This window comes from Physella acuta, unplaced genomic scaffold (genome assembly GCF_028476545.2).
Source record: "Physella acuta isolate Inbredline_101_S28 unplaced genomic scaffold, ASM2847654v3 ptg000275l, whole genome shotgun sequence".
Classification (NCBI taxonomy): Eukaryota; Metazoa; Mollusca; class Gastropoda; family Physidae; genus Physella; species Physella acuta.
Genome location: NW_026731794.1, coordinates 642,314 through 656,924, shown reverse-complemented (window position 1 = coordinate 656,924; position 14,611 = coordinate 642,314). Strand labels below are relative to the sequence as shown.

Sequence of the window (14,611 nt, the reverse complement as noted above, 5' to 3'; positions counted from 1 at the left end):
GCTTTTTATTTATTTCTTTGCTTTGTCGCTTCTATCGTTCAACGTGTAGTAAAGCACATTGCGTTTTGGCCAATAACTATTGTAAAAAATATTTTTCTCAAAAAAAAAAAAAATAACATTTAAACATATAAGTCTATAATCTGCGTGTAACGGGTACCGATGGCTAGTTGCTCGAGATTTGATTGAAATACACTATTAAAGTGATCAAAGGGCCAATAGAAAAATGTTTACAAAAAACCAAAGCCAATCAGAAACGAGCTTGCAGATATCGTCATTTGACGCGTCGGTCACGGTGTCCTTCGTCTGACTGGAGAAATTAATTGATAACATCAACGAAATTAATTAGCTAATGAGGAGATGGGATTTTAATCTTTTTTTATAAAACTTTTTTTTTACTTGAATAGCTTGAGAAATGTGTTGCTAAAAATATACCAGGCTTGCTCATTTTCGATGGCCGAGTCTGCTTAAAGGCACATCGGCTGTTTCCGTTTTTTGATACCGCGGTGTTTGACTATACTCGCTAGTTTGGCGAGACCTGATTTTTTTAGGGACCTACTTATTTTTCGGGACCAACTGATTTTTTTTTGGGACCTACTGACCTGTTTTTTATGGCATCCTAACCTGACCCGAGAGAGCCGACCCACCATCAAGGTAGGTCGGCCAAGAGTTCAATCACTTTATGGTTCTTTATGATCGATTTCTAGTATGGGGGTAGGAGTGGGGAAATGGGCGTGACTGATTACAATTTCCAGGTCATCACTGGTCACTGGCACCATGTCACTGGTCACTGGCCGGATGTCACTGGTCACTGGCCGGATGTCACTGGTCACTGGCCGGATGTCACTGGTCACTGGCCCCATGTCACTGGTCACTGGCCCCATGTCACTGGTCACTGGCCCCATGTCACTGGTCACTGGCCCGATGTCACTGGTCACTGGCCCCATGTCACTGGTCACTGGCCCCATGTCACTGGTCACTGGCCCCATGTCACTGGCCCCATGTCACTGGCCCCATGTCACTGGTCACTGGCCCCATGTCACTGGCCCCATGTCACTGGCCCCATGTCACTGGTCACTGGCCCCATGTCACTGGTCACTGGCCCCATGTCACTGGCCCCATGTCACTGGCCCCATGTCACTGGCCCCATGTCACTGGCCCCATGTCACTGGCCCCATGTCACTGGCCCCATGTCACTGGCCCCATGTCACTGGCCCCATGTCACTGGTCACTGGCCCCATGTCACTGGCCCCATGTCACTGCCCCCAAATGTCACTGGTCACTGGCCCCCATGTCACTGGTCACTGGCCCCATGTCACTGGTCACTGGCCCCATGTCACTGGTCACAGGCCCCATGTCACTGGTCACTGGCCCCATGTCACTGGTCACTGGCCCCATGTCACTGGCCCATGTCACTGGCCCCATGTCACTGGTCACTGGCCCATGTCACTGGCCCCATGTCACTGGTCACTGGCCCCATGTCACTGGCCCATGTCACTGGCCCCATGTCACTGGCCCCATGTCACTGGCCCCATGTCACTGGCCCCATGTCACTGGCCCCATGTCACTGGCCCCATGTCACTGGCCCCATGTCACTGGCCCCATGTCACTGGTCACTGGCCCCATGTCACTGGCCCCATGTCACTGGTCACTGGCCCCATGTCACTGGCCCCATGTCACTGGTCACTGGCCCCATGTCACTGGCCCCCATGTCACTGGTCCCATGTCACTGGCCCCATGTCACTGGCCCCATGTCACTGGCCCCATGTCACTGGTCACTGGCCCCATGTCACTGGCCCCCATGTCACTGGTCACTGGCCCCATGTCACTGGCCCCATGTCACTGGTCACTGGCCCCATGTCACTGGTCACAGGCCCCATGTCACTGGTCACTGGCCCCATGTCACTGGTCACAGGCCCCATGTCACTGGCCCCATGTCACTGGCCCCATGTCACTGGCCCCATGTCACTGGTCACTGGCCCCATGTCACTGGCCCCATGTCACTGGTCACTGGCCCCATGTCACTGGCCCCATGTCACTGGTCACTGGCCCCATGTCACTGGTCACTGGCCCCATGTCACTGGCCCCATGTCACTGGTCACTGGCCCCATGTCACTGGTCACTGGCCCCATGTCACTGGTCACTGGCCCCATGTCACTGGTCACTGGCCCCATGTCACTGGTCACTGGCCCCATGTCACTGGTCACTGGCCCCATGTCACTGGTCACTGGCCCCATGTCACTGGTCACTGGCCCCATGTCACTGGTCACTGGCCCCATGTCACTGGTCACTGGCCCCATGTCACTGGTCACTGGCCACATGTCGCTGGTCACTGGCCGGATGTCGCTAGTCACACCTTAGTCAGCCCCTCCACCCGCTACCCACAATTCAACTTGGGAGAATGCCAAGAGCACTACAGTCAACCTTGACCTCAGAACAGACCTGACTGTCCTTCTGGCGGTCAGTGAAGCATATTGTACATCTCATTGTGACGTCAGGTCTTGTACATCTCATTGTGACGTCAGGTCTTGTACATCTCATGGTGACGTCAGGTGTAAGCTATCACGTGCAAAACAAAGTGACGTCATTTGGGTCGCCTTGCACTTACTGATGACCACAGCAGCAGCCGATTGGCCGACACGAGAAATCGATTACTTCATGAAATCGATTACTTCATGAAATCGATTACTTCGATCTGCCGACATTTGATGCGATTGGGTGTAAGAAAAACAATCAGGAAGTTGTGTTTTTTTTTGGGGGGGGGGGGTGAGGTGGATATTGTATTTTCATCCATCACAGCCTGCGTTTAGCCCACCCTGCCATTAGCCCACCCTGCCGTTAGCAGATTCGGCTAACTGACCTCTGATAAAACATTTTTTTAAGTCATGGACAAGAAGTCACCAAAGCCTCACCTAGTCTAACCTGTCCACACCTAACCTGGTTGAGGAGGGTTGCGTAGGGCAGTAAGTGGCGACACATATTTCTCAGATTTTAAATTCTGTGAATGTCAATCCCTACCTAATCCCACCCAGTTACGTGGATTTTGAGAGCCACGGGTCAGATGTTGACATCAGAAGTGGGGGTAGGGGGAATATTTGGGTCGAAACTAAAATCTAGAAATGCAATCAATGAAAGAACATGCAACTGTTACACCTGCCCCCCCCCCCCCTAATGACGATGAAATCTGTCAGACATTCCTTCAAGTGTTCTCACGTCAGTCCTACTGACCTCACCCTACCGGAAGTGACGGGATTTTATAAACTCACCACGGTAACGTGTGCTGGCCACGTCACACAGAGTGGTTACAGGAGAGGGGACGTGATGTCAGGGCATTCCCGTCCGTTGGGCTCTAGCGACCGTCATGGTTAGGTCAAGGTCACATGGTGCGGGGTCGCGGGGTACAAGGTCACGGTCACACAGCCGTGACGTAATGGGTGACCCGCGGCTGGCACAAAGTGACACGTCACAACAATGACCTCACCTGACTGATTCACCTGTCCCTGTACTAAACGCTTCGTCCGATTTCAAGTGCAGGACATTTGACGTCACGCAGTTTAATTAACGATACATTCATTAAGAAGGCTCGTAAAACGTTAATTAGAGGGAAATGACGGCCGACATTCAGTTCAAAATGGCGTCGTGTGACCTACGACCCGGAAGTAAATTCCAATCAATCAGAATGTTCAGATGAATTAACCTAACTTCATTAGCTTCATACAATGGAAGCCATCGAGTTGACGAGAATCCTTCCATCATATTGTTGACATGGATAAAAAATATATTTTGATCTCATAGCGGCCGTAAAAAAAAATAAAGACTTAAGCCTATAAATAATTAGGAAATTTAATTTTTTAGAATCAATGCTTAAAAAGTTGCAAATCTAGAAACCCTGAAATAATTTGAGTTTAAGGCTACATTTCTATTTATTTTCACCAAGCCAAAGTTATAACCCGATGTTTCACTTTCGTAAGACAAACATTGATTGGCTGTACAGGAACTCCGTGATAGTTATTTGTTTTACAAAAAAAAAAGAAAAGTTTACACAAGACATGGTGTTACCCCAAGTTAAAAAAAAAATTCAAAATAAAACGTCTAAACTGGACATTATCTAGAGAAAAAAAAATTAAGTGGAAAGGCACTGTAAGTAAAGTTTAGATCTCTGGACGTTAAGTCTCATCTCTGAAAGTTTACATCGCTGGATTAAGGACGGAAAGTTTTTGTAAATCTCAACACTTACTACCTTGATGACGTAGACTCCTGCAGGTTATCGGCAATAGGTGCCTACAACCGTTGTTCGATTAGTGAGTAACACCCCCCCCCCGCCCCCCAGGAAGTGCTGCACAGTAAACGAACATTAGAAACTAATTAGGCCAGCCATCTAGCAGGGCGAGCAAACAGCGGTGGGGGTCTGTTTTGTCGTGGGCCGTTTGACGGTCAACCATCAACCCGGGGGTCTCAGGGTGGATGGAAGCGGGGGTGGAGGGGAGGGGGCGGCCGCAAAGTGCAGAATCTGTTTTTCTCTGCGGGAGTCCTCCACACGTGAGCTAGGTCAAGGTCAAGCGTTGATATCACGTTACGGTCATTAGTCAAATTGATTGGCCTCATTTCTTCCTCCATTCAACAACTAGCTAGGTGGGGGCAAAATTTGGCTTTTTCTTTTCAATCTGTTTTCGTGGAATTATTTTTCTGGCAATTATTTTTATGTAACTTGTACGAGAACAGCCCACCGCCATATTTTCTGGTCTTTTTTGTTTGTGTAAATTTGACACAAACACGAACGTTAGTTATCGCACTGTTACCAGGTTTAGCATGCTTCTGTTTTCTTTGATCGCCGCTACAGTGGATAGTAAAGGGAGCTGTGTGTGGTTGTGTGTGTAGTTGTGTGTGTGGTTGTGTGTGTGGTTGTGTGTGTAGTTGTGTGTGTAGGTGTGTGTGGTTGTGTGTGTAGTTGTGTGTGGTTGTGTGTGTGGTTGTGTGTGTGGTTGTGTGTGTGGTTGTGTGTGTGGTTGTGTGTGTGGTTGTGTGTGTGGTTGTGTGTGTGGTTGTGTGTGTGGTTGTGTGTGGTTGTGTGTGTGGTTGTGTGTGTAGTTGTGTGTGTAGTGTGTGTGGTTGTGTGTGGTTGTGTGTGGTTGTGTGTGTGGTTGTGTGTGTGGTTGTGTGTGTGGTTGTGTGTGGTTGTGTGTGTGGTTGTGTGTGTGGTTGTGTGTGTGGTTGTGTGTGTGGTTGTGTGTGGTTGTGTGTGTGGTTGTGTGTGTGGTTGTGTGTGTGGTTGTGTGTGTGGTTGTGTGTGGTTGTGAGTGTGTGGTTGGGGTGGGTGGTTGTGTGTGTGGTTGTGTGTGTGGTTGTGTGTGTGAGAGTAAAAGGGGGTGGGGTGAACAGAAAAAGGCACAAAAATATTCTAATAAATATTTCGATTCATTACTTGTGAAAAAACTAAATTTAAAAAAGTGGATGGTGTTGTGTTTTGTTTATAAACTTTAATGGCATTACGGAAGTTTACAGGATATTTGTATCCTCTCAATATGTTCAACTACTATCAGATAATTTATACAGCAACCTCAAATGTTCTTACATATTTCTTTAAACACCCGGAAGAAATATAATGATTAAAGAAATGTTGGCACGTCACTGAGATTCGTGTGGATTTTATCCCCCCCCCCCCCACCCTACTGCCCCCCCCCCTGGATTAGATCAGGTGAGTACTTGGCGTCTGCCAGATGCACTGACGTCATTCAGCACGGGTTGGATCACGTGATAGGTGCAGGCAGGTTGTGTCATGACACGTCCACTTCTGTCCGTCACTCAGGTGAATAGTGACATCTGTAGGTAAATATGTCTGTCCGTCAGTATGTCTGTCCGTCAATACGTCTGTCCGTCAATACGTCTGTCCGTCAACCGTCTGTCCGTCACTCAGGTGAATAGTGACGTCTGTAGGTAAATATGCCTGTCCGTCAACCGTCTGTCCGTCAGCATGTCTGTCCGTCAATATGTCTGTCCGTCAGCATGTCTGTCCGTCAGCATGTCTGTCCGTCAATATGTCTGTCCGTCAATATGTCTGTCCGTCAATATGTCTGTCCGTCAGTATGTCTGTCCGTCAACCGTCTGTCCGTCAACCGTCTGTCCGTCAACCGTCTGTCCGTCAATATGTCTGTCCGTCAGCATGTCTGTCCGTCAGTATGTCTGTCCGTCAGTATGTCTGTCCGTCAGTATGTCTGTCCGTCAGTATGTCTGTCCGTCAGTATGTCTGTCCGTCAGTATGTCTGTCCGTCAGTATGTCTGTCCGTCAGTATGTCTGTCCGTCAGTATGTCTGTCCGTCAGTATGTCTGTCCGTCAGTATGTCTGTCCGTCAGTATGTCTGTCCGTCAGTATGTCTGTCCGTCAGTATGTCTGTCCGTCAACCGTCTGTCACCAATGTGTCAACTATAGCCCTCTATCTTCCAGCAGACGACAAAAATCTTTGCGTATATTGATCGCATGTTTATCCCCCTCCCCTCCGCTCCCCACCCCTACCTTTTCCCTCCTCTAAGAGTTTGCACTTTATCGATCTGATGTTACGCAACAACCTGGCTAAAGGTTGACACAAGAATTGTCGCCCCTGGCGGGTTGGCTTAAGGCTCGAGCTTTGGTTTAGCCTGGCTGGGTGGTTCGTCACGAGTCACGTGGATGATGGGACAGGGGACAGGGCCCACCCCAGCAGGACCGACCCTCGGCACGACTGATCCTAACAGTACCGACTCAAGCCTGGAGGACTGACCTCAGCAGGCTTTCAAAAACATACGTCTAAAGGGGGCGGCAACTTATAAATTGTGCTCGTTAAATTTGTATTACGTCATATATGTACTCATTACATTTGTATAACGTCATATATGTACTCATTACATTTGTATAACGTCATATATGTACTCATTACATTTGTATAACGTCATATATGTACTCATTACATTTGTATAACGTCATATATGTACTCATTACATTTGTATAACGCCATATATGTACTCATTACATTTGTATAACGTCATATATGTACTCATTACATTTGTATAACGTCATATATGTACTCATTACATTTGTATAACGCCATATATGTACTCATTACATTTGTATAACGTCATATATGTACTCATTACATTTGTATAACGTCATATATGTACTCATTACATTTGTATAACTGTCAATGATGTAATATTCACATTTGTTAAAGCTACCGGAAGGGACATTACACCACTTCATTCGTCAAAGTGTAAAATATAAAATCGATACATCAATTTTTCCACAATAAATGGAATTTAGCAATTCAGTTGTCAATTGGCAAATTAAAAAAAAACACGTGATTGCGACATTCGATTTTAAAGGTAAGATCAGCCCAGACTTATCATGATGACGTCATGTCCAGGTAAGAATTTTTGGTGTCCAGCATATAAATACTAAGTAAAACGTTAACCCACCCCACACAGTGCGCTATTGGCAGCTAAATCATCCTTTACAATGTGGCATTGCTGCAGCTAAACCACCCCTAAAAGTGTGGCATTGCTGCAGCTAAATCACCCCTAACAGTGTGGCATTGCTGCAGCTAAATCACCCTACATAATGTGGCATTGCTGCAGCTAAACCACCCCTAACAGTGTGGCATTGCTGCAGCTAACCCACACTGGACGTGTAGGAAACTGCGACATACCGCCAGGGGCCGCTACTCCGCTCAACACTGTCACCACCAGCACAGAATCCTAGCTGGGGATCTATAATTCATGGCGACCCGTGCATGCGGCCGTCCTTCATACATGGTTGGGTCAGGGGCGGCACCACCATTAGGGCGGCAATAACATAGGGGCGGCAATATAATAGGGGCTTCATTAAAATAAAGGCGTCAGTAAAATAGGGGCATTACATAAAATAAATGCATAAATAAACTGGACTGAAAGGAGTTAGTGATAAAGCGGGAGTACTCTCCCCTAAACTTTCTAACTGACCGCACCCACCAACACACTGACCGCACCCACCAACACACTGACCGCACCCACCAACACACTGACCACACCCACCAACACACTGACCACACCCACCAACACACTGACCACACCCACCAACACACTGACCACACCCACCAACACACTGACCACACCCACCAACACACTGACCACACCCACCAACACACTGACCACACCCACCAACACACTGACCACACCCACCAACACACTGACCACACCCACCAACACACTGACCACACCCAGTACCTACCATAGCCGGAAGTGGGGTGTGACTGACCAGTCTGCACGGCGTTGACCGGACCTTATTTTCGGGAATATCCGACAGTCTGCGGACCCGGAACTTCCTGGCGAAATGCATCCTCTGTATAGACCGACCTCTGGATAGACCGTCCTCTGTATAGACCGAGCTCTGGCTAGACCCCAGCAATGTTAACAAAATCTAACAAAACGTCAGTTAAGACAGAGCGGGTTGAAAGTTCAGATATGTGAACAAGAGATGGGGCAGCTCACTGAAGCCTTGGGCTCAAACATGAACTGACCAGTACTGACCAGTGGCTGTCTGGCACCAGCACAAACTTTCGTGCACATCCAAGCATAAACTCAGGGAAGTCTCCGTCAAGCATGAAGTATACTTGCTGTAATCCAAGCAGATTTGAATTGTGTGTCCAGCATATTCGAGTCCCGGTCCGAATAAAAAATTTGAAGCGTGGTCAGTCGTGTCTTAGCCCGCTGAGGTGTGCTGAGGTGTGCTGAGGTAAGACCCTGTCACAACATGAGGGTGCTGAGGTAGTGCGACTCATCTCTAGTGAGGTACCTCAGCGACTGCCACCAGCTCATCTACCTCACCGCCCAGCAGGCACATCTACACACCAGTACCGTAGACACCCCATCTTCAACCCCCGGACTAATTGCTGCCGTAAAACCCTTTTATTTCAAATCCAAATATTCGTTTCAACCATTTCAAGCAATGTTTAAAAGGCGAGTGTCTTTTCTCGAAACTCTGGCGTCATGTGTTTGTCTTCTGCGGAGAGAAAGGTGGAAAATCCGAGCAAATAAAGAGGGTGTTTACAGTAGCAGATGTCAGTTCTTGTGTCGGCGTTTTGTCTTTGACATTTCTCCTGCAAGCGAATAAAATATCTGCCGTCTGCTCGACACAAGGCCTAGGGAAAAATCGAAGTTTAAATTTTTTTTTTCCATGAGTGTACAGGGTTATTAAAACCTTTCGACCAGCTCACAATTGTTGCCTGTGTAGAGGGTGGGGTGGGGGTGGGGGGAAGGGGTGGTTTAGTAGCGTCGTGCTATTTGTGGGGGGGGGGGGGAGGTAGATACTGCGGAGGTGGTATAGATCTATGTTAGTCACGTGATATTCTTTGTCTTGGTCGAAGTTGTGTTTAGAAATGGCGGCAGAAGTTTCTAGAAAACAACAGAAGAGTTGAGAGAAAAACTGGATCGGAATCTGGTAAACCTGGGGGGGGGGGGGGGGCATTCAGGTCACAGGTAGGGGACATACAGAGATCACAGGTAGGAGACATACAGAGGTCACAGGTAGGAGACATACAGAGGTCACAGGTAGGAGACATACAGAGGTCACAGGTAGGGGACATACAGAGGTCACAGGTAGGGGACATACAGAGATCACAGGTAGGGGACATACAGAGGTCACAGGTAGGAGACATACAGAGGTCACAGGTAGGAGACATACAGAGGTCACAGGTAGGAGACATACACAGGTCACAGGTAGGGGACATACACAGGTCACAGGTAGGGGACATACACAGGTCACTGGTAGGGGACATACACAGGTCACTGGTAGGGGACATACACAGGTCACTGGTAGGGGACATACACAGGTCACTGGTAGGGGACATACAGAGGTCACTGGTAGGGGACATACAGAGGTCACAGGTAAGGGACATACAGAGGTCACAGGTAAGGGACATACAGAGGTCACAGGTAGGGGACATACAGAGGTCACAGGTAGGGGACATACAGAGGTCACAGGTAGGGGACATACAGAGGTCACAGGTAGGGGACATACAGAGGTCACAGGTAGGGGACATACAGAGGTCACAGGTAGGGGACATACAGAGGTCACAGGTAGGGGACATACAGAGGTCACAGGTAGGGGACATACAGAGGTCACAGGTAGGGGACATAAAGAGGTCACAGGTAGGGGACATACAGAGGTCACAGGTAGGGGACATACAGAGGTCACAGGTAGGGGACATACAGAGGTCACAGGTAGGGGACATGCAGAGGTCACAGGTAGGGGACATACAGAGGTCACAGGTAGGGGACATACAGAGGTCACAGGTAGGGGACATACAGAGGTCACAGGTAGGGGACATACAGAGGTCACAGGTAGGGGACATACAGAGGTCACAGGTAGGGGACATACAGAGAGCACAACAACGGATTGCTGTGTAACGGATCCTTAAGTTAAAAGTCCACAAAGGGGATCCGAACCCTGCAGGTAAAACCTTGATACAGGGTTTATTTCATACAGGGTTTCGGGATAACTTGCAAGTGAAAGGCTAGAGGCTAGTAGCTGTGTTCCAAATAGCCAAAAATAATTTCAAACAAGATGGCTTCAAGTTATTTTTAGCATGGCCAACATCCAGCCAATTATTTTGGAGATAATCTCGGTCAACTTTTTAAACAGACAAGACAGAGAAACCCCTAACCTGCTGACCTGCTGACCTGGATATTGTGGCGGTCATTCACACCTCTGGCACGTGGTCCATAGCAGACGATATCCTTCTGGGCAGTGGCTAACTTGTCACTTCCGGTCATTGGGAGATGACAAGTTTCTACTTGGTACATCACTGCATAGTCGGCTTAGATCACCCCAATACTGACCCAACCCCCCTACTGACCTAACCCCCCTACTGACCTAACCCCCCTACTGACCTAACCCCCCTACTGACCTAACCCCCCTACTGACCTAACCCCCCTACTGACCTAACCCCCCTACTGACCTAACCCCCCTACTGACCTAACCCCCCTACTGACCTAACCCCCCTACTGACCTAACCCCCCTACTGACCTAACCCCCCTACTGACCTAACCCCCCTACTGACCTACTCCCTCTACTGTCTCGAAGATTCAACTGCCATAACTGTTCAAATGGGTTAACTATTTTAATGACCCAAGTTTTTCTAATGACTAATAATGACCTATGATAATGACCAAGTGAGTCTTTAGGCCAGACTTTGCGAGTGTTTTAAAATGGTTAATATCACAAGGTCCATTATAAATAAAAAAATCAAAGCAATTTACGGCTCAGGTCATTCAATATTTTTTTAGTCAGTTTTTCTAGAGCAACCAGACGAGGCGAACACAGACGAACCAACCAAAGACGAACCAACCAAAGACGAACCAACCAAAGACGAACCAACCAAAGACGAACCAACCAAAGACGAACCAACCAAAGACGAACCAACCAAAGACGAACCAACCAAAGACGAACCAACCAAAGACGAACCAACCAAAGACGAACCAACCAAAGACGAACCAACCAAAGACGAACCAACCAAAGACGAACCAACCAAAGACGAACCAACCAAAGACGAACCAACCAAAGACGAACCAACCAAAGACGAACCAACCAAAGACGAACCAACCAAAGACGAACCAACCAAAGACGAACCAACCAAAAACGAACCAACCAAAGACGAACCAACCAAAGACGTACCAACCAAAGACGAACCAACCAAAGACGAACCAACCAAAGACGAACCAACCAAAGACGAACCAACCAAAGACGAACCAATCAAAGACGAACCAATCAAAGACGAACCAACCAAAGACGAACCAAAGACGAACCAATCAAAGACGAACCAACCAAAGACATTTGACAGTCTTGCAGCTACACGCATGCGCAGAAAAAATCATCTCGCAACGGCATGAACTATTTTTATACCCAAGAAAAATCGGAATCGTAATTTCGTAAATGAGATAAACGGCGCATAATTTGATGCGAACTTTGTGCGGATCAGGACAGCAAAATAGTATCAATAATTTTCTGCTGTTTTTTTTTTCCTGATGTTTGAACTTGTGAAAAAAACTTCTGTCAACACGGGGTGTTGGTCTGATAACTGGCCATCTTGTAGCGAGACTTGTCTTATTTTGTCCGAGGGTCATTTGGTCACAAGTTCTGTTTACACCAGCCCGTGTTTCTAAAAATAGATCTTTAGAACATCTGTCGAAAAACTTGCTTTAAAATATTAGATTTAATTCAATTAGCGGACAACCCCTTATTTGTTTATCTCTCCCCCCCCCACCCCTCGAGATCTGTAGACTAACCTCTCTATATTGTTTAGGAAGCCAAACCTATTTCCTAAAAATTTGGTAATGTATCACTCCGCCGGTCGACTAAACCTTGTGACGTATGAAATCAATATGTAAGTACCGATACGTCGACATAACCAAACATGCGCCTTCTATAAATAGACACAGCAAGTCTGAGATGGAAGAGCATCAGATCGATGCAGCGCTACCTATCGACGAGATATGTCACGTTAATTGTCTCCCTTCTCTTGAGTTGTCTTCCCCTGCAGGGGATCGTCAGCAAGATGGCGGCGTTGGCATGAGGCGACACACCCCTCCACACACAGGCCACCCCTCCCCACACACAGGCCACCCCTCCCCACACACAGGCCACCCCTCCCCACACACAGGCCACCCCTCCCCACACACAGGCCACCCCTCCCCACACACAGGCCACCCCTCCCCACACACAGGCCACCCCTCCCCACACACAGGCCACCCCTCCCCACACACAGGCCACCCCTCCCCACACACAGGCCACCCCTCCCCACACACAGGCCACCCCTCCCCACACACAGGCCACCCCTCCCCACACACAGGCCACCCCTCCCCACACACAGGCCACCCCTCCCCACACACAGGCCACCCCTCCCCACACACAGGCCACCCCTCCCCACACACAGGCCACCCCTCCCCACACACAGGCCACCCCTCCCCACACATACCACCCCTCCCCACACAGACTACCCCTCCCCACACATACCACCCCACACATTCACTACTGCACTGTAAGGGCGAGGTGACTGTCTTTACCTTTTTTAAAATTGATATTTACTGCACGTTTGATGTGTCTAAAAATAGACCAGTACATGATCTTACACTTGCGCTTTAATTTGTTCGATTTATTTTTAGAATCGCTTGTAAGATTCGTGGGACATTGGGGTAACATGGGACACATTGGGGTAACATGGGACACAGTGGGGTAACATGGGACACAGTGGGGTAACACGGGACACGTTGGGGTAACACGGGACACGTTGGGGTAACACGGGACACGTTGGGGTAATACGGGACACGTTGGGGTAACACGGGACACATTGGGGTAACATGGGACACATTGGGGTAACATGGGACACATTGGGGTAACATGGGACACATTGGGGTAACATGGGACACATTGGGGTAACATGGGACACATTGGGGTAACATGGGACACATTGGGGTAACATGGGACACATTGGGGTAACATGGGACACATTGGGGTAACATGGGACACATTGGGGTAACATGGGACACATTGGGGTAACATGGGACACATTGGGGTAACATGGGGTAACATGGGACACATTGGGGTAACATGGGACACATTGGGACACATTGGGGTAACATGGGACACATTGGGGTAACATGGGACACATTGGGGTAACATGGGACACATTGGGGTAACATGGGACACATTCGGGTAACATGGGACACATTGGGACACATTGGGGTAACATGGGACACATTGGGGTAACATGGGACACATTGGGGTAACATGGGACACATTGGGGTAACATGGGACACATTGGGGTAACATGGGACACATTGGGGTAACATGGGACACATTGGGGTAACATGGGACACATTGGGGTAACATGGGACACATTGGGGTAACATGGGACACATTGGGGTAACATGGGACACATTGGGGTAACATGGGACACATTGGGGTAACATGGGACACATTGGGGTAACATGTGACACATTGGGGTAACATGGGACACATTGGGGTAACATGGGACACATTGGGGTAACACGTGACACATTGGGGTAACATGGGTCAGTACAAGAGACGTGCAGACCTTGACGAGAATGTAAAACTCGGGTGTAAACAACAAAATAAATTAGACCACGTGACATTCCAGTCGTCTGGGGTGGAGGGAAGGGGCTGTAAGGGGTTAAAGAGGCGGTAAATTAAAGGTCAAGGCCATCGTTTGTTATAGCGGGAGTCAGACACACACGTAGACACTGAGTCACATTACACAGAATGTTCAAGAAAGTCTAGAATAGGAAAAGGGGGGGGGGTGTAGGGCAATGGCATTAAAGTTACAAGTAACAAACTTCTTGTACACAATAATCCAACCCCCACCCCTCAATCTCTATACCACTTATTTAAACATTACCCTAATCATGACCCCGAGCATTACGTTAACCATGACCCATAACCATGACCCCAACCATGACCCCAACCATGACCCCAACCATGACCCCAACCATGACCCCAACCAAGACCCAACCAAGACCCCAACCATGACCCCAACCATGACCCATAACCATGACAGCAACCATGACCCCTAACCACACCATGCACATTGTG

General features: G+C 48.4%; 1 protein-coding gene across 4 annotated transcripts in view; it reads right to left on the bottom strand.

Moving 5' to 3' along the window:
• Positions 1–14,611, bottom strand: part of LOC131939345 (regulator of G-protein signaling 3) — a 68,230-nt gene that overhangs the window by 30,756 nt on the left and 22,863 nt on the right. The window lies entirely within an intron of this gene.